The sequence below is a fragment of the Zeugodacus cucurbitae genome, chromosome 5, assembly GCF_028554725.1.
Source record: "Zeugodacus cucurbitae isolate PBARC_wt_2022May chromosome 5, idZeuCucr1.2, whole genome shotgun sequence".
In the NCBI taxonomy this organism is placed as follows: Eukaryota; Metazoa; Arthropoda; class Insecta; order Diptera; family Tephritidae; genus Zeugodacus; species Zeugodacus cucurbitae.
This window is the reverse complement of record NC_071670.1, coordinates 43,753,669-43,778,532: the sequence shown is the minus strand read 5'-3', so window position 1 is coordinate 43,778,532 and position 24,864 is coordinate 43,753,669. Positions and strand designations below refer to the sequence as shown.

The following is a 24,864-nucleotide window of genomic DNA, read 5'->3' as shown; positions in this document are numbered from 1 at the left end:
TTTTTGTTTTATTAAAATCGTTTTTGGTTTATTAAAAAAAGTGAAATCATTATCAAATAATTGCTAATTCCGGGGTTAATACCAGCGGATGCAAAAATTTCAAAGAAGGTGGAAAGATATATGGCATTTTAGTGAAATCTGGTACATACAACATTATTTTGTATAGGAAATAGTACGGCTTCCTCCTTATTTCTTATCATTTGACATTCACCAGAATTGGAGTTGGTTCAACATGTTTGGAGGACCTCAGTTCAGTACAATTCCCGCTATGAATTTATATATTTACTTTGGATTAATCTGATGGGAGTTATGCTGACGAGTTACGTTCTGCGGACGCATATTTTTCCCCGAGGGCTCGCCGAAAATCATATCAAAATAGTAGAGTTTTTGATATTCTTCTTCAAAATTTTCAGTAATCCCTCATTAAATATTTAATAAAATGTTGGAACTTAATATTTAATATTTTATATAAAAAAAAAGATTGAAAATAGGTCGATTTTTCCAAAAAAAAATCTTATGAAGGGTCATACAATCACACATTTCTACACAAATAGCAATTAACACAGAGGATATGACCAACCCACCACATGGATTGAAATGGGAACCGATATTTAATAATAATAAGGACGTCTGATATCAAAGTATTGACATAGAATGACATACCTTAAGAATTGACTACCCGTAAATACGAAAAATTAAAGGAAAACGCAGCAAAAAGAACTCAAGGCTGACGACTTGCTTGTATGGCAAGTATAATATTATATGAGGTATCTTAAAAAAGAACGTGAATTGTCCCAGTTCTTCCAATAGTTGATACACTTCTCAAATTTGATTTTTGGGATAGCCTTGGGTTAGGAGTAATCAGGATTTTCAAAAAATCATTTTTTTCGTTAAGTGTAATATCTTAAAAATATTCTCTGAAAATTTGAGGTTGATCCGATAATTACTTTTTGAGTTATTTGACAAATAACAAAGAGTGATCGAGCATTCCAAAACGCTAGTGTGAAACTTTCAATTGCGTTTTTCTCAAAACCATGTTTTTTGAACTGGTGACAACTGTTACCCGAAAACCGTTCAGTAAATTTTAATGAAATTTAGAATACATAATAATCCAGGGCCTGATCGAAGCTTTTTTTTTCGAAAATTTTGATTTTTTTAGATTTTAATTTTTTCAGAAAATCTAGAAAAACATTTCCTGAGGCCGCAATTTTGTTAATTTTTGAAAAAAAAAGAGCTTCGATCAGGCTCAGGATTATCTATTTATAAAACTAATTTTGCTTAACCGATTGATTTTAAATGAATCTCCAAGGACATATGATTGTCACCGCAAGGGCATTGTTTTTGAACTGAGTCAACACAAACAGCTATAACTTTGGAAATTATAATTTTTTTTCAAATTTCCGTTACTTCAAGTCAAAACATTGTGTAATAATGCCAAATTATTACTTTTGTAAAACAACATGGTTTAATAGCAATTAAATATTACTGAAAATTCTCATTTTTCGTGTCTCTGACTACCCCTAACCCCTTAAGCTTTTTCAACGATTTCACGTTTGCTGGTAAAACGAAGGCCCTTGAAGGTCATATGTAATTTTGGAAATAGAAAAAAGTCTCACGGAGTCATGTTTAGCGACGAAGGAGGGTGGAACATCGTTACAGTATTGTTTTTGGTCAAGAATTCACGAACATACAACGAGCGTGAGGTTTTAACAAACGAAAATTGCCAAGCTCATAAAAGCATTAACGTTAGCGGATGCTACAGACAAAATAAGCAATGAATACAGCTATATGTTTATCGTAGTATAAATGACCACATATTAATGATGGGAAAACAATTATTTTTTCTGAAAGACAGCGCATCGCGTAATATATTTAGTAGACTGAGCTTCAAAGTTCATGGAACATATAATTTGCGAAATATATTTTTTGTATTTATCTAAGTCAACAATTATGCACTAATAAACACGTTTTTGCAAATAAGAATGCAAACTGATGAATCAGTATGAATGTGTAAAAAAATACGCGCAATCACTTATCAACGAAGGAACTAACTAAAATAAAATAAAAATGCTAAATTTTGTCTAGTAATAAACCACAGTAATTATGCGCGAAGTTTTATTTTGTTTTTTAGTGCAATTTAGTAAATATTGCTGTTTACTACAATCAATTGAATCGCTAAAACGCATAGAAACCGAATTTTATTTTGCACTCGATAATTACGCCGCGATTTTTCCATTTAATGAGTAAACGCAAAGCGAACTTAAATACATGCAATCAACTTAATCGAAAGTAAAATTATTTTATAGTACATAGGTACATACAAAAAAACGAGAATGTCAATCAAAAATTTCGGCCACAACAGTTCGTTATCACACGTCAATGTATTCAATCAAATATGGTGGGTGCCGTTCGTTAAGATATTGAACCAGATTTAACCGATTTTGAGTTAAGTAAGATTTTGAGTAAGTATATATTATTGATATTAAGAATAAATTCACTTTAAATTAGTATAGAAATCGGAAATAGGAAGGAATGAACGCAACTTCTTAAATAAAGGCGAACAAAAAAGTGCGTGTAAATAACAAATATCAAATATCATTACACAATAACAATCACAAAAATTTAAGATAATTATATCAATGAAAAGTGTAAAAAATACCAAAAGTCTAACAAAATGAATAAATAATTAAGATTTATACATAATAATATACAAACATATATACCAAATAATAACACATATGCATAAACACCTGTATAAATTTTAAAGATAAGCAACATGTGAACTCTTGATATTTCTGATTATTTAATTTATTTCACTGGAACTACATGTCTGCAGTATATTTCCACTCCTTATGCCCGTTCATAAATATTCACAAGCAGCAAAAGATCTAATCTTTCTAAAGCACTTATCGCGAGAAACCAAGTGCCAAATTTATTTTTTTGAAACGCCAGCTGTAGTCAACGAAAACACACACTTATGCGCAAACGCGAAATTCTGAGAATTTTATCAAATCTACTTATTTTATAGTAAATTATAAATTATTTTCAAGTCATGGTTTTGATTAATGTACTAACAAAATCTGCTGGTCCATGACGTATACGTAACATTAATGGATGGAGTGTGCACTGTGAGGCAAGACAGTGAATAGTTAAATATTATTTAGTAAACATGGAATCATTAAAAAAATATTTTAACTTTAAATTACAGAGCTTTCATAATTTGTATACATACATATATACAAATTACGATTTTCTAAAACTTTTTCTTCATTCATCATTTCTTTTCTAATTTTCTTAATCTTTTTCTCGAAAAATTTACATAGAGTAAAGTACATAGGTAGCATCATCAGGTTTAAGAAATGTGAAACAGAAATTCTTTCTGCATGACAGCAACACTAGAGAGTAAAATTTTGGTTATTTACTTAGCCGTTGAGACTTTAAGTCATATATCTCTGAACATGATTTGATAGCAAGTTTATCGAAGAGCATGATTCTCGGATATATACATAAATTATTTTTGAATTATATTATTATTGCCAAGAAAATTAAAATCACTAAACTGTACTGAATCATAAAAAATCATTTATCAGTTCTCACTCTCTAGAAAATTAACCACCAAACCTCTCTACATATATTAAGGGGTTAGGTGGTTTCAAAGGCTGAAAATAAGGGTATGTCTACCATTTTTTTAATAGTTATATACAATCATATTTTTTATTTAAACAATTCAGCCGGTGGTACCGTATCTTCCATGAAGTGTTCAAAAAACAAGCTCTTGTGAGGACATTATAACTCATTATTACTTGATCTAAAATCAATAAACCAAAAATATTTCGATAGTAAATAGTTAATGAACTAGTTAATGAACGAAAGAAAAAAGAAAATAAAAATCTCACTTTTTAGTCAAATTTTCGACATATATCGTCTCGAAAAAATAGTTGTAAATAAAATATAAAAAAATTCTTCATTCATTAACTAGATAATGTTATACCAAAAATGTATGCAAAGTTTAAACAAAATCGTTTCATAACTTCTCGAGACATCGTGTTCACCAACTTGAAAAATTGAAACATCCAAAGGGTATATCTCTTAGAATTCTACTCGAATCGATTTAATAAATTTGGATATTAATTTAAACATATTGCACTATTTCTTAAGGCAAAAAAAATTATTCCACAGTTTTTTGAAACACACCTAACCCCTTGACTTTCAAGTAATATCTTATATGTATATTTATTTAGTTTCGTATGCGATTGAAACCGGCAATTAACAAAACTAAAAAAAATTATTGTAATCATTTAGAATACATATAAAATTGATATCAATGATGTTTTGTACAAAATTCTTAATCACTTAGAAACATTATTAAATTATTAAAATCAATTGAAAATAAACAAATCAACATTAGCTGTAATCGATTGGTCACTTATCTGCTCGCTATCTTGGGGCGCTGCTCGCCTGTCAAAAATTGTATATCTGAAAGCAACAATAAAGCATCCCTAAGTGCTGCCTCTCTGTTTGAATTACACGATAGTGCGTTCTATTGGCTGCTCTATAACGCTTTGCCAATTGATGACAGCTATTATATTTTAAATATTTATTAAATAAAGCGTATATTTCGCCATTGTGAATGATTTACTATTTTCTAATATATATTTTTTACTTTTTACAAGTTTTATATTCAAATATTTTTTATACTCTCGCAACCTGTTGCACAGAGTATCATAGTTTTGTTCACATAACGGTTGTTTGTGTCACCAAGAAATATAAGAGTTAGATATGGGGTTATATTTGAAATCCGGATGTCTGTCCGTCTGTCCGTGCAAGCGATAACTTGAGTAAAAATTAAGATATCTTAATGAAACTTGGAACACATGTTCCTTGGCACCCTGAGGAGGTTGCTTTCGAAAATGGGCAAAATCGGTCTACTGCCACGCCCACAAAATGGAGGAAACCGAAAACCTATACAGTGTCATAACTAAGCCATAAATAAAGTTATGAAAATGAAATTTGGAACATAGGATCCCATTAGGGAGGGGCACATTTTGATGTAATTTTTTTGGAAAAGTGGGCGTGACCCCGCCCTCAAATAAGTTTTTTTGTATATAACTCGCAAACCAATAAAGCTATATAAGCCAAACTTTCTGCAGTCGTTTCTTTTAGCCATTTCCTTATACAGTCCAAAAATGAAAGAAATCGGATAATAACCACGCCCACCTCCCATACAAAGGTTAGGTTGAAAATTACGAAAAGTGGGTTAACTCCCTAACGAAAAACGTCAGAAACACCAAATTTTACATAAGAAATGGCAGAAGAAAGCTGCACTGAGATTTTTTTACAAAATGGAAAATGGGCGTGGCGTCGCCCACTTATGGGTCAAAAACCATATCTCAAGAACTATTCGACCGATTTCAATGAAATTCGGTATATAACACTTTCTTGACACCCTGATGACACGGGTGGAATATGGGCGAAATCGGTTCACAACTACGTCTACTTCCCATATAACCCAATTTTGAATTCCATCTCGTTCACTTTATAATGTATTCATAAGGAACCAATGAAGCTAGCGGAATAAAACTTTACACAAATACTGTATTTGAGCTGTGACATCACTTGTGGAAAAATTGTCAAAATCGGACCATGACTTTTCAAGGCCCCTGATATCAAACATGAAGAACTCAGTGCCTAAGGTTAATTTTTCACCGAAAATATAGGTAAATCCCTCAGATATTTTAATGTAATTCATTCCCTCTGAATTTTTTTCTTATAACAGTTTCTCTCTGTACCTGAAATGGTAAAAATCGGGTCATAACTTCCCCCAGATCCTATATACCTAATTATAAGTAATATTAAATTAAGTGATCGTATAGTCTTCGATACATTGTATCTTGGTGGTGAAAACGAGTGAAATCGGTTTAGGAATTACCTCAGTCCCCATATACTATTTATGATGATTTTCGTTATTCTATTGAACTTTATGCCGAATATATGGGTCGAATTGTGTTGTCTTTATAAAATTACATCAATAAATTGCGAGAGTATAAAATGTTCGGTTACACCCGAACTTAGCCCTTCCTTACTTGTTTTTAATAAATTATTTACCTATACTTAATTTATAATCATTAAAAGTATTTGTAGTTAAAAAACATTTTAACTTTTTGTTTTTGTGCCGGTTTTATATACTATGCCCATGCGGACCATGTTAACTGATAGGCAGTGTACTATTACTGTATGTATATTCTATATATAGAATGATGTTCTATTAGAATTGCGTGAGAACGCAGCACAGTAAGCGTAAACAATAACAAAACGTGCTAATAACTGTACAATATTATCTTTCTTATTTGACAATGATAATCTTGTTTACCACTAACACCTACATATATACATATGTACATATTTCCCGACATACCCTAAATAAGCGACTTGTAAACATACGTATTTTGAACTAAAACATAAATACACATAAACAACAAGTAGTAGGAGTGCATACAAACAAACATACATACATATGTGCTAATACACATTGCTTTTCGGCTAGATTACATTTGTTGGTTATGTAATGATTGGCAATTGATTTGAATGCCAAGTACTGTTAAGTAGCCAAACTGTAGTGTCAACAAAATGTAAACAAATTATGCGTTTCATAACATACCAAAACACACTCACGCATGCAAATGAAGAATCACACACAGCAAATGTCATTGTTTTTTTGTTGTTGTATAAGTGAAAGTGTTGCTGTACACAAAGAAAAAATGCTGTTAAATGTTTCGTACGCATTTTGCATTTTTAACGCCACAAATGCGGTCAACAGTCATGCATTACAGTTAACGGTGTATCCGAATAATAATTCAGAGCACAGTGTCGCACGGCGTAAATGCTGCATAAATATTGCAATGCAAGTATTTCGTATAAATTCCCGCTTTTGTTGTTGTTGTTGCTGTTGTCGTTGCAAGTATTTTTTTATAGTGCAATTATTATGTTGAGCATGTCAACATGTGGTTTACTTATGTATTTGTATGCGCATTTCATTGTTTACGCCTTGGCTTGCTTATTGTTGGCAACGCGGTCGTCATATCCCAGCAGCGAAAATTTGAAGTGACTGCTGGCTTAAAGAAATTGTTGAAGTATATAAAAACATGAGTGGAGTAAATTATTATAAAGGGGTTTTCAGAAGGAACTCTACAAAAGTAGACCGATAAGAACAGCAAACGACCTTATTTTTCCCATTTCATCGTGGAAAGATATACGATCCAACTACGAGTCGAAATTATTAAAATTTACAACCGAAACTCGGAGTCTGTGGCCTCAACTTCGTCCAATTTATGGTCGTCGTAAACGACTTCGTCAAAAAGCAAACTAGTCAGGCAACCACACGTACTCCATGAGTCACCATTGCTTTCCGAAAACGTTACGATTTGGTGCGGTTTATGGGCCGGCGGCGTCATTGGGCCGTACTTCTTCCGTCATGATCAAAACCGTACTGTGAATGGGAATCGCTACCGCTCAATGATAGCCGAATATTTTTGGCCCGTATTGGATGATATGCACTTAGACAATATGTGGTTCCAAGTTCCAGTTTGGTGAAAGTGTTGTCTCTCAAAATGGCCCAGTCAGGACAAAAAAAAGTAAAATCGATTTAGTTACATTTTTATCAAAATAAAGAAAATAAAATATCTCAAAAACTGTACCTATAATCATTTATAACAGTACAATTATTCACTAAAAAGGACAAACAATTTTAATGTGCTTAAAGATTAAAAAAAAAAAATAAAATAAATTTTTAGAACAAGACACGGATTTGTTAGAAATAGAGCTCAAAATGTTTTTAATTTTGCTTCAATATTTAACAAAATTTTGGCCATTTCCTTTCATTTCCAGAAGTTGTAAGACAAAATCTTATATCCGATTCAAACGTATATGGGACCCACATATGCCCGATGCATTTAGACAAGTAATTAATGGCATGAAAAAATATAATTCCAACAGATATATCTAAAAGAAATAGACTAGTTTGTTTTTAATAGAAATGCAGATATAGATGATCTTGTCAATTCAACTCTTCCCTGAACACTTGATTTCAAATTTAATGAATTACTCCTTTCATTACTCAAAAAGATACCATACCTCATAGTAGCTTTGCTTAGTCATAAAATAAATAATGACGAAGGACTACTTATAGTCACCAATTCACTTATAGCGTAACCAGTATGTTACAAAAACATTTGCTACCGCATAAGAGAAATACAAAAAAACAAAGCACAAATATGTGTAATTGCAAGCGCTCATATGCATACGTAACGAATTTGATAAAAACACGGTAATTGCTATAAATTTGCCTAAGCGCTATAATCGCTCGAAATCATACTGCTGAGCTAGTTGCCTCGAAATGTTTGTAAATACCAGATTGCAGATGGGCCTTTACAGATTATAGGTCCGTTGATGACAACTATAATAAATGATGGTACTTTTTATATTTTTTATATTTTTACCACTTTTATTGTATACATATGTAAATATGTCTACACGATTATGTAATTGAGGACATATTATGACAAATATTTTTTTTTCGATTATTGCAAAACAATACATATTTATGCATAATTTGTCTTTCTAGCATTACTATTGCAAATAGAAGTTTGATTACTTCTTCTTTCATACTAATTCTAATGATTACGTGTCTCCTAAATGAATCAAATGATTTTCATATCTGTGTTGTTTTATTAAAATACCGCAAGATCTCAAGTTGTATAAATAGTTTAACTTGAAATATTGACAGATTTTTTTGACACAAACTATCAATGAAGACATTTATCGTTTATCAGTTGTATACTCAGTACACTTATGTTTGATAAATACTTATGTATTTAGCTAAAAAACTTGCCTCAGAATATTGTATAATGGAATTTAGGAGCAATACACTATGAGGTTCAATGTTAAGTGTTCTTTATCACGAAGGTTGTCGCGTCTGATAGCTCTGAATAATAATTTCTGCATTTAACGTAAATTTAGTATAATTTTTTTAACTACTCTGGCAATATTTTGGCGATTTCGAAAGAATATAAGACATAAACTCATATTATCTTGAACTATAAATACGAAAAGCAAATGTAGTTAACAACCGTATACCCTATTTTAAGTTGGAATGCGGGCCTGGAAGTTTAATTTATTTTCAGAATTATATTTTAAGTATGGTGATTCGAGTTAGGGAAGTTCAACTGTATATTAAAACATTTCTCAGTGATGATTTTTTAAATACTTAAAATATAATTCTGAAACGGGTCCCTTGAATTACCCGTAGCCATAATCCATAATTCAAAGTCTCTCTAACTCGAGGTTTTTTTGTGGATTATGCTATGGAGAACTTCAAGTTATAGAACTTCAATTGTAGTCCTATTTTTCAGAAAATAATTCTAAACGGTGTTAAAACAAAGAACCACTCGACTTCGAACGAGAACGAAACGAAATACTCTAGATGGGAAAACGACATAACAAATTTCCAAAATAATAGGATTTATAATGGATATACTACAAGGGTTATATATTATTTGATCAAAATCAAGCAATTTTCTTTCAAGGTTTAAATCTTACCAGAGTTAGAGCGATATAATTCTTATTATTTTAACGAAATAAAAACTCTTAAAAAACTGTCTGTAATAGAGTAAACAAATGCTCCAAATCAATAAACATAGAAAACTTATCGGAGTATTTATTGTTTTAAAAAACAGGTGATAAAATCTCTTATATCTTGGTAAACAACACTTTCTACGGTTCTACCACTCCCAAAATCGATATCATGTTCCATAGTTTTGATTAATATGGTAATCATCTAAATTCATTCATTTGCAATTTCTAAACAATTTATGACCAGAAAACATCAAAACAATAACAGCATAAGTAATGAGTAATCGGCTAAATGTGGAAATGAATATTACTTACACCAAATCGATATGATAAAAGAAATCGTAAACAATATTTTCTTCACTTGGCCTTGTATGCAATTATAGATTGTATTGTTGAGACCAAGAAATATCTACAAGTACATATTGTATAATACAGAGCTGTCATGAGAGTTATGATTATATATGTATATATATATATATATATATATATATATATATATGTGAGCTCGATATCGCTTAATGCAGGTATAAACTTTTAAGTTTGATAAGCACATCGAACTTCCGCTAGTATAGGTTCCACTGCGGTCGGATGTTTGATATGTGGCACCGCAGCTGTGCGCGTACTGATAACCGGCAGTGAAGTGGTCGGAAGGAAAAATACCACAACAGTAAATAACAAGTAATCAAAAAGGTAATTGCGGTTATTTATGACTGGAAAAGAAACTTTTTTCGCATTTCGAAAAAAAAACCATAAATAAAATGTGCAACTATGAGGGAGTGATATCATAATGGGGGAATGTCACAATTTAGTAGAAAAAGTACCGTATATTTTTAATAATTTTATCTTATTTATATAAAGTGCGCAAACGATTTAGGAAGGTGTGTATGTCAATATTTATTTAATTGAAAACTTTTTGATTTTCATATATAATATAGAATTTTGAGGGGCTTAACTTTTTACTAATTCTTTAGCTTTTGAGAGGACTTCGATTATAACAATCATGAACAGTGTTCAGAGAGAGGGAGAGAGAGAAAGAAAGCTTGTAGATATCAATAGTACGACAAAATAGATCAACACAGAGTGCTCACGATTGAAAAAAAGTTGAAATCTGGCAAAATAGACATTAAAGACGAATCTACAACGTAAACTACCGGTAGTACTGCACTTAATGAATCATCTCGAAAGATCTGAATAAATTTTGCAGAGTTGTTTTACAAAGATTTTAAGAGACTAGATCACAAATCCACTTGAAGGGCCTTAGCAGTCAACTATGAACAAAAAGCAGTAGTATCAAACAAATGACCCGTTTTTTATATGAAACGACAACTGTTTCGACCAACAACGGCAGTGTTTGTTCTACGGATATTTTCGATATAGATAAACACAAATTTTTGGTCCAAACAACATTTTCAAAATATATTTCATCACGATCCAATCGATCTACAGCTTTTAGGTATTTTTAACATTGATCTTGCATGGTTATTTCAACCGAAAATGCTTAAATTAAATTTAGTGTGCTTAGAAGAATATCTTGTTTCACTAAAATAACTCAATTTCGGTACTTGGAATCAGAAGAACCTGAAGAACGTGTTCACTTACGAAAGGAAAAAAATAAAAGTGTTATACTCAAAAGGTTCCAGTGTCAAAACTAGAAATCCAACAGTTCAAAAGTATATTAATTGAACGCTTTATTTCAGTTTCGCTTATCTTATGGACTTATGCTCATAAACAATTATATTTTTCTATAGGTCCGCATAGACTTTGACCACACTTAGTCAAGAGTAAGCAAACCGCCGCCAACGAACCAACTACGAAGTTAGGCAGACCAAGCGCCAGACGTTTAAATCTTCGCGGCCAAATAATTGGCGAGCAAGGTTATTGCCGTCAGGACCTGTTATGTTGCCAATAAGAAAACCCATACACATACACACACTCACATATCTCTATTGTTGCTTTTATGCTGTCGCTGTGAATGCATGCGCACTAGCCGCCTCTTTAGGCGTTTGGGTAGCCAGCGAAATTCGCATGATTGACGTGTTAGATAAAAGCGACTTTTTTCTGCTGCTGCTGCGGTTTTCAACTTTTGTGTGGCTGAATGGGTTTTCAATCGCTTGACTTGTGATTGACGTTAGATGGCGCATTGATGGTAACATGCCAGTGAATATATGTATTTTGCACTTTTTATTGGAGTGGGAGTGGTAAAGTACTTGTTGACATAAATAAATACACCCACCTTTTTGCTTTAGTTAAAATAAAATCACTCCAGAAATAATTTATGAATGAATCAATAGTAAACAAATATTTGCACAATAGTGTAAAAAAATGTGATGAGTAATCAATTGGTGTGCGACTTGTAAGTAGCTGGTTAAAAATAGATATTATAATCTAAGTGCAGTCACATGTTGTATGCAAAGATATCAAACAAGTGCAAGTGATAAGGCATTTCTAATAAAAATAATTTTCTTGATAAATTCGTTTCGAAGGAAATAACTTCGAAGGGGAATAACAGAGAAAGCTGAAGAATATTTGTGTTTTAAGAAAGAAAATTCTGAATAATTGAAGATGAATAACTGAAAAGCGACCTAAGAAACTATAATCTCGAAAGAGTAAATATTATTTTCAAACACAGCGATCAAATGGAATTTAAAAATTTTACTAAACGTTGGAAAGTCTTTTTTTTAACTTATATAAAAAAATATTGTATTATACAAATACAGTTAAATTACCCAATATGGGCAGTCCACATAACCGGACAGCTTCCATAGGCGGACAAAACCACTGGGACGTTGAGTGTCCGATTATGATTGTTATAGCCCTCAAGTAGTTTTGTGAAAATCTGCTATCCAATATTTTATGATGAATTTGAAACCTACCCCCAGGAAGTAGTGTTAATAAACAGAACCGATCGTTATTTTGAGGTAAATACGAACTGAATCTCACATAATAGATTATCAGAAACCGCGCGTTAGGAACTGAGTTCGATCCCAAGGCCAACCAACAACAATAATTTTCTTTAGAATAATGGTATTACCCTCTTCCTTACACTTATTGCCTAATCTTGATTGATTCAACCTCAGCGATCCGACATAAACTGTATGATGGACCGGTTTTGTTTTAGCACTTTAAGGACTTACTGACTATCTGGAGGGTTTCTTATCATTCGATTGCTAAAGTATTGAAAAACGGCGAGCAGCACATCTCACATATGACAGCTATTATGGAGCCTTTGAGTTCTATGTGAACTCCTGTGGATTGGATTGACTCTTATTTTCAAAATTATTGAAATTCACTTGAAAGATCAAGAAAATTCATCGCCTCGGTTGGCTCCGCAGTAAGGATTCTTCTTAAATAATTCATCTTAAACAATTGTTTCAACGATTTCTAAATCTACCACAAGATTTTCTCGATCCTAATCCTAAAAAATTATCTCTCAGAAGCAACTGACTGCACGATCACCAAGCTTTACGTCAAAAATTTCGATAGTAGCAAGCACTGCAGTGCACTGTATGGAACGTAGGGACAAGCACTGGTGAATGGTGGTGTTAAGGTGGTGGTTTCTAGTTAAGAAAAAACATGAATTTTAGGAATCACCGCCTATAGACAACGCGTATTTCCACTAGGGATATCTCAAACTCCAGATGCGGCACAAAATTTGCTTCGTTAAAAATAAAAATAAATAATAATTCTTCTATTTCAGTATTCCAAGTATATACTCGATATATATACTAGCATTGGGAACCCCAACATGCTTACACGTACAGAAGCGCAGTCCCACTAAAACAACAACTAACTGGATTGTTGGCGGTCGGTCGGTTGGCAAACAAGTCTTTGGACGAAACTGCTCTGCTGCTTTTGCGGCAAAGAAAGTGAAATGCGCCAGCAATGCAAACAATACAAATACAAAACTACACAAATGAAATTGCCAAAGAAACCTATCGGCGGCACATCTACAGCATGTTGTAGCAATTGCTGCAGAAAAACCGGCAGCTATAGCAACAACAACAATAAAAGTAAAAACAACAAAATGTCATTAATGAAATTAACCGGCACACCGCTCGCGTCTGGGCAGCAGTTGGGGGAGCGCATGCACGCAACAACAGCAAGAAGAAGAGCAACAACGCCAACAACATTAGAAGTGAACCAAAAACCAAACAAACTGCCTTTTGCCACATTTTCAACGCCGCCGCAATGCCTCTGTGACGCATCTGCAGTGCCCCGCATGAATCTCATGGCGCTCACCCAGTGACGCTTCTGCTGCATGCCAAGCCAAGTCAAGGTGCTACGCTGGGAAAGTGGGAAAACTCAGTTCGGTTGTAGGCAGTTAGCTGACTGCCTCGCTGACTGACAACAGACGCGCCACATGTCGATACGAGACCCGAGACCGACCGGTCGGTCACTGGCAGAATTGTCACAGCGTTTATTGCCGCAGTGCGGTTGTTGTTGCTGTAGTTGTTGTGAGTGCAAATTGGAGCTACCACTTTTATGGTCGGTGTGTGTTGGTTTTTTTTTCGATTTCCTTGCGGGCGATTTTCCATGCATCCATCCATTTTCTTTGAATGCCAGCACGCGAACTAGTTCACCCAGCTCAGTTGGTCGCATGCTTGCGCTGCATTTATGAGCGCATCCACCAAATAATTTGCAATGTTGCTGCGGCGTTTTTTTCTGTTCACCGATGAATGCCGGTGTGTGTGTTTGCATACTTTATCATAAATACATTTGTGGCTACTGTCAGCCTGCCTTTCTTCTCACAGGCCAACTTGTGGCGGGATGAGGAATTCGCTTGCATTTTCTTCAGCCACAGAAGCAAAAACAACAACAACAATAAACCAAGAGCAGCGAAATTAATGTGCAATTTTGATTGTGGGAATAAAAATGCGAAAAAGCAGCAGTAGCAACAACAACAGCAACAACAACTAGGCAGCATAACAATCGTTTGCATTGCAATGCCAACCGCACAGCGATTTGTTGGCCACAGTGAAAAGGGCAGAGCAGCAACAGCAACAATTCCAACTAATATTGTTGTGATTATTTAAATGCAATTGCCATGAAGATGATACAGTCTACAATAACAAATATAAACACACACACATAACCACATGTGCCTCAAGTAGTCTCTGAAGCAGCAACAACTACGAATTGCCGTTGCGGTTGCTAGTCAATCATATTGTGATTCATAAATACTATCATACAAACATACAACCACACATATCTTCATAGGCAAATATTTACATAGTAGTTTTGTGGCCGCCACCACCGCTACTGCCGTCGTCCATTTGTTAGTGAATTATGCGCATTTCAATATCTCTTCATCACTTTTTTTCACTTTTCAAGTGCCACTAGCCCCACATTCTACGTGGCTTTCTGGCAGCGGCGTTGCTATATCACAACAGTACTCTACGCATTTCATTACATTCGTCATGTCTTAATTAGTGCATTTCCTTTCGTTTGCAATTGTCATTGTAGATTTTTGAAAAGCGAAAGTGGTAACACAGTAACAATTTCGGTTTCAACCACTCACTTTCGTCTCAAGTTCAATATTCGTTCTCACACTCTCGCGCAAGCGTAATGATTTTTTGAATGAAAAAGAACGGTTAACGATTCAGTTATGTCATATAATGGCCAGTGGTTATTCTGAATAGGGATACATAATTATGACATTTTAAGTTATTTTATTAACCACGTTCACTAGACCGAGCCAAACTATATGAATACCAAGGTCTATATATATGAGCCGGATTTAGATAATATAAAAGAAACGAGGTTCTCAATGAAATCAGAATACTTTCTAAACAAATGAAGAGCACAATTTTCTAACTAACTCCTGTCTACTTCTTGTGTAACCTAATATTTAATACTGTACTACAAAGTTCCCACGCACGACTGACAACACTTCTTAGTATCACGTTTCTAACCTACTAAATAATAAACTTATCTATCCTGAATCCAAGCCACCTAAATAAACTTTATTGTGGGCATACCCTCAGAACGTGTATTTTCCTCTCAATAACCGAACGCTTGATAAAAATTGTTCAAATGTCGACGCTTTACTAGAACCCAGTAAGTTCTAATAGTACCAAATCCGACCTCTGAAGTGTCCTATTGCCATTGTCCATTTCATTAAAAGTAATTCACTCATAATAACAAAGTGCCTTGACAGACTGGACGTCTATATAGTAAATAGTATGTTTAGTGAGCCTACAATTGAAAAAAGTGAGTCAGTGGAGATATATGTATGTAGTAGAGTGGACTTCACGACAGCTTTATAACCGGAACGGATCCGGATTTTTATCCGCCCAAGGACCGCCAAATCGGCAGCAATTATTAAAATTATTTGGGGAATGTTTTGTGCCTTAACAACCAGAACAACAATAACCACGTAAGATAATTTTTGTTTTAGTTTCCTTATTGGAGATCTTTGCCAAGCAGCTTGAATATATTGAATTATGGTCCGTCAGAATAGAGCCAAACTTAGAGAATGGAAATGAAAGTTCTCCCGGGACTTGTTTACGTTTTCGACTTTATTTGCAAACTTTTAAAAGCGAATGTAATTCGAGATGTGACTTTTATATAACATTCCAACACTTTATTTTTCCTAAGCTTGGAATTATAGATCCATATCAGATGATGAGAGCAAATTTTATCACTGAGTTGTTGTTTAAATTATGCAGATTATTTGGTTGGTTGGTTGAAAAGGGAGGCAAAGATAATCTGACCGCCAGCGCCCGCACTTAGGCTATCATTAGACCCATTGTGCTCCACAGAGGTACCCTAATAAGCGTCACCTAAACAACTCAGTCGATTTGACGAAATTTTTTTTCCATTCTAGCTGTCCAATTTCTCTTAGATTGGAGTATTGGGAGCCGTTGAAAATATCCGACCGAACCGGCTGAAGGCTCAGTTCTCTTTTACTTAAAAGTAAAGGTTTTTTGGTCTGACGACAATCAACATTACCCATAGTAATTTTTATGATACGTCCCATATTACAAGTGTTCCAAGACCTGAGGTCTTCTTCTGGTGTTGCCAGTAGAAGGAACTGAAAGATCTAGGTCAGCTTGAGGGAAGTTTAGAGTTTTAGTTAGGATCTTAAGAGATGAAATGGAACATTATTGGTTATTTAACTTTAAATTCACTGAAGGAATAACCCTATATAGAGCTTCCAAAAGAAATTATCAAAACTATAAACTGTTCCATTTCACTCATGCATTTCCGATGAAATCTCTCGCAAGAAGCAATGAAGTCATTGAAATCAATACAAGAGAGTGTCAATTAATTAAGAAGTCTTTTGTGCGGGTTCCGACTGTTTATTAGTTAGTGATTTACAAAGTATACTAGTTAGAGAATTTACTCTCGAGTTAGCATAATTATGACAGTAAAAAAAAATTGCCTCTAGTAATTTGCAAACTTTTTGAACAATGATGTACCTATTTCTCACTTGTATCAGTTAACTGAACTTGTAAAATGTGTAATAATGTTTCTTTTTGTAAATCGTTTGTAACATATTATATAAATACACCGTTATAATTGCTTATATATTAGTTATGTATAATATGTACTTCGCTTAACCCGATTACAATCAAGGTAATGCATTAAAGGGAAGCAAAAAACGGCATGCGGAAAAGTGAAGTAATTAGACGCCATAGATCTGCATATGAACCTACATATATCTACAAAGCTATCTCCCATAGTATAAGCAATTTAAACGACTACCATGTGAGAAAGAAAGTAACTCGCCACTTTTTATTGACTCCACTACGGTTCTTTCAAAAACTCCGCTATATTTGCCACCTCCATGCTTGCATTAACAGCAACAAATTCTGGCGCCTCTGTCGGATCGCATGGCGATTACAACTTAATTACACATTTCATTAACACCGCTCCATTTGGAGTGTTGTGGAATTCCTACAGAGCAGCTTAATGGCTTATACGTTTGGCACATTCATTTCTTCACTTGAATGTATGTATGTATGTGCGTCTCTTTGTGAACGCAAATATGTTTAAATATATAAGGTGTTTAAGAGTTGTTGGAAAATATGTCAACATAGCACAGCATAGCATAGAAAATATGTGCGGTATGTTAGCAAAAACTGAAAACGACAACAACAACAACAAAAAACGTGCAATATCACTAATGTGCGATTATCAAACCAGTATTTGTTGCATGCTGCAATCTGGTATACTTGAAGTCATTTATGACTTGCACACACCACGCATGACACATATAGACAAGCTGGCAAGCTGGCTGCTCTTAGCGGTTTTGCCTAAGCCGTATTCAAATGCGAACGTGGATTGCCTACAGATTTTCATGTGAGATTTTTGGAAACGTAGACGCATACGATGTGGAGAGCTTTGAGGAGAACTCGACCTGAGAGAAAGCAAACAAATTGGAGAGTCATATATTTCAACGTTTTTTTTTTCAAAATTTCAAAAAGAAAATAAACCGTGGCTGTAGTGCCTCTGGTTATTATTAATCCACTGGGAGGCTAACACCGGACTCAGTCAACTTCCTTCAAATTAATCTATAATTAATGCTGGTGATATGTGAGGACCATACGGTTTAAAAAATTAACAAAAAAAGATACTCGATGGATTATAGAATAACTCTTCGTTCGAGCTGCTGCTTCGGCTGCTTTTAAAGCAAAGTCTCCTCCCAACATGAGATTTTGATAACGGATTTTGACTCGTATATTACAAATTTGTTGTTGGATTTAGGTGTCAAGATCCTGAGTCGGTAAGAATCAGTTTTTTTTTCAGGGATACAGGGGTCTAATTGCAGCCCTGAGATGGCCGAGTGTCTTGTCAAGAGGGCTGAGAACACAATTACCGAGTTTGACGACATTTGTTCGAGTCCAGAACCATTAGATTACTAATGTCGGGGATTGACGGACTTGATACAAGTAGGACTATGCTTAAACTGGCGAAATACAAAAAAAAAATAGTATGAAGTTGACTAATTGGAAGGAAAGTATAAACCGAAAAGTGTGTAGGTTATGAGAAGCTCTTTTAGATATTAATCAACCTAGAGGATTGCGGAGCAGAAAATTAATAAAAGCAAATCTCTCTGTAATATACTGAAGACAGAATTTTACACTCTTCTCGAGCTTATATTTAACCTCTATACAAAACAAAGAAATTTTACAAGGTCTTTAACGCCTTAGAAAGAGTCTTATTAACTACTAGATATTTCAACGAGAAAATAATCTGTTGTGCATAAATTACAACAACAATGTATATCCCCATTATGAATATCAATTTTTCACAGTACTTTACATTAAACGCCTTGGCGGCCACATAAACGGAAAATGAATGAACGTCTCATGGAAACCGCAAAAAATCGCTAATACAAATATTTAGAGATATACATATGTAAGAGTGCATAATAGTATTATACTTGGAAGTGTATGCAGTTAAAAATTGTGCATGCTTTCATGCAGAGTGTAAAGTAACCGCGATTTTTTTTTCATGAAATTAGAAAGAGTCCAATTATTGTTTTAATGAAAAAAAGTCGAAAGCGTTAGAAACCAAGTAGAAACCAATTTTAAGTAAACTTCAAGCGCAACGCCGTAGTCTTTTGTAATTAATGTTATTCTTAGAAATCTTTTAGTAGCTTTGAAAAAAATCAGTCGATAATTAAAAGAGCTTGTACTATTGACTAGTAGCTGATGATAAGCGGAATTCTTAGAAATGCACGACACCTTGAGATTGAAGTGTGTTTGAAAGACATAAATATCTACAAAAATTATATATTCATATATAAAGCTGTAATTATAACTGTTTCTAAATACAATGTAACAAATATTTAAACAAATATATGTACTATACAAACATATCCAACGGGAGAGACAAGACATAAAGCAGTGTTAGGAAAAAATATTTTCTCAGAACGGATATGAATATCGAGATTATCTCCGATTATTGTTATAACTACGGAAATTAATAGTAGATAGTGTTGAAGTAGAATTCGTAGAATTCCTAGATTACACAAAAATGCTAGAATTATTATATATAATTAGATCTTGATAAAATTTGAAGATTCCAAGCTGATTCAATAAATACTTAGCTTGGCCGCACGATGGCATTTCGAGTTAGAGGTTATTAGTAGCGGAATAGTAGTCTTGTTTACCCGTGTGGAAGTGGGGTTGTCTATGGATTTTTTACAAATTTTTCATTTCGAAAGGAATATGCGATTTCAACCTCCTAAAAAATCATAGAACACTTGGATGATGTATGCGATGAAGCTTCTTCAATTACGACCGTCAAAATTGGTGGAACTATGTATTTGACGAACCAAACCTAGATCCCTTGAAAATGGCTACGGAGGATAAAGTTACAAAGGACCACGATCTTCTATTGGCAGATCGCCGATAAAAAGGTGCGAGAGTTAGCTTAGACAGTAGTCATCTCAACAGATTATCTTACAGTACTCTTTTACGTTTTTTAAACGTATTCCGAAATGAACCCGGGGACGAATCCTGCGATCCATTGGTACTAATTAGAGAGCAATGTACAGTTGAAATACGCGAACCTGTTCCGAAGAAAGCTAAGACTGTTTTATAGGTCGGAAAGGTAATGACCAACGCTTAATCTACCTCGACTACAGAGCAAGAAGAGCAGAACGGTCACTAGACTCTACTAAGCTGAGTTATTGACGGGCTCCTTGATAACATACAAATCAAATTATGAATATGAAACGCTTTTGGCATAGACAGATTCAGCGAAGGCAAGGTAAAATCACCGAATCCTTTTCTTTTCAAAACTTAACTATTTCTCTCTATAATATAGGTCTCTTCATTTCTTACAGTGTCCACTTAGCCAGTGTCTACATTTATAAGTAAACATTTGCATTATTTACTCGCTTCAACCGTCAAGGTATTGATATCTGTGCATGACAGCAGCCAGCGATGGCGCTTACACGACTTCGACCTAACACCAGCAAGCAGTATTAAAATTTCTACACTTTTTCAAATGCATTTCTTGCAAAAAAAAGTTTCTTCTTCACCTTTGCATATCTATGTGTCTGTTTGCTTTTCAGACACTATTTGCTCTCGCCTATTTGTAAAGTGACAATGAGACGCGCGCGCTGGCGGCTGTGGCGCAAAATCTACCGGCAAGTAGTGGGATCAGCCAAAAATTGGCGCTCCACCGCGCCCGCTGACGCCCACCATGCTGCGTTGAAGCTGCTGCCGCGCCGTCAAGCGTTGATGGTTGGTCGTGCGCGATTGACACTCTTCCCACACTTTATTCCACGAGCGTCTAAACTGTAGATCTCACAGCTGTAAGCAGTCTAAATGTAAGGCAGCAGATATTTTTTCAGTACGTAAATATATGTATGGGTGTATATGTGTGTGGGTGGGAGTGTGGTAGCGTGGCGTGAAATAATCCCAACATTGGTAACCTAATCACATTGCGGTCATTGTTACTGTTGTTGCTATTTTATTGTTGTTGTTATTATTTGCAAATATACTGCTTGTTGGTTGCTTGGAATGAGTGTTACTGTTTTAATTGCTGTTCACCTTGTTGTTTTTGGTGTTGACAGTCATGTTTTATTACAGTTGGGGTAGTAGATGGTTTTTGTCTTTGCACTGCTATAATAACGAAATAAATGCCCGCGCGCCCCACCCCCACCAACCATTTCGATTGTTTACATAGTTTTTACATGCTTTTAATTGTATACATATACATACAACGGTACATATGTGCATAGGTATGTAAAGGCTAGCTGGCTGTTGACTTGTTTTTTGGTCCATCCAAGTGTATTGTTAGCCTGACAGTAATTACCGCGCGCCACTGGTTACCACCGCCTAGCCACCAAATTAATTGTGGTGTGTCGACTCAGAAGAAGAAGCAGTGCAAAATAAGAGTAAAACGCAGAGTCACTAAAACGTCGCAGAGTCACACGCTCTGTGCTCTGCATTTGTGCGCCGCTCACAATGGCGGCGTTTGTCGTTTGTTTGCGACTTTGAAAATTGTGCCGTAGAAAAAGTGAAAATTCGTTGGCGCAGCCGAAAATTATGCGCTTTTCACACGAGGTTGTTGTTGTTGTTCTTGTTATTGCCGCTAACCATTGAGCCACCCTAACTTAGTCAGCGCTTCTTCTTAGCTTCGTTTCAAGGCACAATGTCAAGCATATGCAGCAGCCAGCTACTTTTTGTTGTTGCTCAAGCGATTGCGTGCGTCTTCTTTTGGGCACGATTCGCTGCCACCCGCTGTTAACGGGTTAGCATTAATGCGATGATTTTTCCACGCCTTATATTGTTTTTTCATTTTTGACTTTTATTACAATTATTTACAAATAGTTGTTGGTTAAGTCGAATTTGCAGTTTCGCTTTTGGACTTCAACTCTATAACTCTCGCACTAGGGATGGGAGTTTAGGAAATGCGTTTGGAATACCACGGCAACATTTTCATTATTATTTTTTTTTATTTTTTTTTGATAACAGTTCGCTCATTCGTATTTTTCTATGCATTGAAAAAATAGAAGACTTATAGAAGTCACCAATAGTGTTGTCCTTGTTGTCCTTGTTGTCGTTTTGAAGAATGCGGGGTCATAATGCCTAAATCTACGAATAGAACCCGGACTTGTTGCCGTCACGTATACCACTTTTCAATTTAAACATGTTTAAAATATGAAGCTAACAATTCTGGGTCCACTTTCCTAGATTAGATTAGATTTTATTAGAGCACCTACGGTCTATTGTGCCCTCTCCTGTTTATCAAAGAATACCATCCAGTCCTGTAGATCTAAAAAAACTAAAACTTAGAATACTTTATTTGTTTGTGATTGTTGTAGTGTCATAAAGAAATCTGCGAACATCGTTTTCGGACAATTTATCGAGTCAACGGTCCTTGTTCTGACAAACAATTTTTTTCATTTCGTTCGTTGAATCATGCAAGATTGTTGAAGAAAGCCTGTTTTATAGCGTTCTCCCTCTCAAGATATTGGAAGTAATTTATGTCATGAACGTCCACAAAATCTTATGTAATCTTATGTAACTTGTAATTCTTTGATCGTTTTCCATATGGATTCACTATTAAGGACATACTTTTTAGAGCGTTCCGAGACGATTTGAGAATTTTCTTGAACAAAATAATTGTTTTTTGTTATAGAAGGCATAGGTCTTTTGGATATATTTTCAAATCAATCTGGCATCCATCTTAATCTGAAGTGACGAGTGAAGCTTTCGTTTTTGGTCGATCAAGTTCACCTCTTTCGCTTACTGTGTTCCCAATGTTCAAGCGATCACTCTCTCTTGATGGTTCCAACCATTCATATATAAATATGTATATTCAATAACCTTATAAAATGTGACAATTCTAGAAAGTTTTGTATTATAATCGTATATGGATTCATTCATTCATTAAGTTTATTATCAAATTTTTACCGAAAAGTCACCAATCCCGAGGTGATTGGTACCATAAAAGAAAATTCATTAAATAAACTGTAGGCAATACCGGTCTAAATTTTTAGAAAGTGTATTTAGAATTTAGGAAGGGATTTCGAAGTCTATAAAAAGTGTAAAACAGTTGTAAGAAACATTGCTATTTCCAAACAGTCTACATAAAGCCCCACAAGTGGAAGTCTGGCGATTTTCTGCATATCTCTGCACATCTCTACTGACTACAGCCAAGCCGCATGATTCATTCCGTTTGTTGCTAAAATTTATTTTCCACCAATTTGTGTGTGTTTTTTTGTTGCCTCGGCGGCTTTGTGATTGTTTTCAGACACGCGGCTGGCGATCAGCGCGTAAACTTGTCACTGGGAACATTTTGTTATTGCTTCTGTTGCTTCACACACTTTTGTTATTGTTGTTTGTTTGTATGTATGCAAATATAATTACGCGTACACTTCAAAGTTGAACTTGAGTGTCAAGTGGAAGAAGAAAATAAAATGAAAGACGCGAAGTGCGCGTTTTATTCGCACGACGCGGCGCAAATAAAAGTAAAAGTTTTACTGTGTTAGGTCACATTTTCCTATCGGAGGCGAATGGTCAAGTGGACAGCACCGTTAAGCATTGCAAACGCAATAACAAAATACTGGATATATAGTATATATAATTTTTATTTACCTACACAAAATGTAATACGGTCACATATTAAGCCTAATATGAACCCGCCTCCTCTCGCCACTGCGTAGACGGCGTTCGTAATTAAGATCACTCGGCGATAAGTTCAAAATGAACTTATTTGAATTAAAAATTATAATTACTATTATTTCATTTCTTTGTCTTTATTGTTGTTGTTGCTTTCTTGTTTTAATTGCTATAGTGCGTAGCTGCGACTCAGTCAAAATATACAAAATGACAAGAAAATAAGTGAAGCCAAAACGACAAATTACATAACTAGGCTGAACTTATCACCCGGCGACCTCGAGGTGGATTGTATAAAACAAAACAAAGTGATGAGGCAAAAAGGAAAAACGAGATTAAAACAACTAATTAAAAATAACGGTAAAATTATTAAAATTTAGCTTCCATACTCAGCTTAATTCTGATGTTTAGCAACTGCTTTATATAACTTTTCTTCTTTCTTTTACTCAGTTATCTTCCAAAACCACTTTTATTGCTATTTCGGTGAAAATCTAAAAATAATAGCACTGCAACTAAATCAAAATATCAGCACTTAGTTTGCTTTTGTTTTTATTTTTGTTGTGTTTTTTTTTTTTGTTATTGCACTTGAGTAGTAGCATGTCCATTTGTTATTCTCTTTACGCTTTTTCTTCTATAAATTAGACTTTCCTTATGGGCGTAACTTATGCGTTCGCGAAATCTTTACTTTCATTTGAATACCGTTAAATTCACAATAAATAACGGTCATTCAATTTCAAATATTCGTACATACTCGTGCATGTATAAGTAAATATGCATGGAAATCTATTTCTTTTTTGAGGTCATTCGCATTTGCCAATTCGTCCGACACGCTTGTGCAAATTTAACAACAAAATTGCAAAAATAAAGTCGGTCAAACTGATTTTTGTTGTTGACTTTCAAAAGTCAAATGTTTTTTCACTTCTCAACAATTTGGAAAAAAATGGTTCTGGAAGTTCTGGAACACTATCGTTTTTTGGTCGATCAAAACTTGTATTCTTCGAACTTCACCTTAAGAACTTTTGTATTAATTTAACGAGATCTAATTTTTTGTTCGAACCTTCTTCTGTTATTGTTCTCTCTGTTCTTAATAGTAATAACAGGAGAGAATCTCCGAGTAGCTTGACATCCCCGTTATTTGGCTGCCGGCACTGAC

At 34.5% G+C, this 24,864-nt stretch overlaps 1 protein-coding gene across 1 annotated transcript in view; it reads right to left on the bottom strand.

Moving 5' to 3' along the window:
• LOC105218143 (mucin-2) overlaps nt 1–24,864 on the bottom strand; it is a 39,716-nt gene that overhangs the window by 7,518 nt on the left and 7,334 nt on the right. The window lies entirely within an intron of this gene.